The sequence below is a fragment of the Polyodon spathula genome, chromosome 29, assembly GCF_017654505.1.
Source record: "Polyodon spathula isolate WHYD16114869_AA chromosome 29, ASM1765450v1, whole genome shotgun sequence".
Taxonomy (NCBI): Eukaryota; Metazoa; Chordata; class Actinopteri; order Acipenseriformes; family Polyodontidae; genus Polyodon; species Polyodon spathula.
Window position 1 is genome coordinate 2,688,106 of NC_054562.1, and position 378 is coordinate 2,688,483.

Consider the following 378-nt stretch of genomic DNA (forward strand, 5'->3'; position numbering starts at 1 on the left):
GGGGGGGGGGGGGGGGGGGAATGTTTGAGATTCTCTTAAATGCAACGTTACATTTTAATTTAATCTATTTATTTGTTGGTCTTCACAAATATGAAAAAATTTTGATCTTATGATGTCAATGCTGGGCTAGTTAAAGCGTGAATATTGCTTGCGCCGCCTAAGTTAATTTAATTATTTATTATATTTGTTATTCTGTTACTAGCCATGCTGTACACATTATTATTATTATTATTATTATTATTATTATTATTATTATTAACGAACGATTTTAAATTGGCAATTTCTTTATTTGCTTTTTAAACGGAATGCTGATAACGTGTATTTAATTACACAAGCAGCGTGTCATTTACACGTATTGTATGTTATTTAGTCAGAACC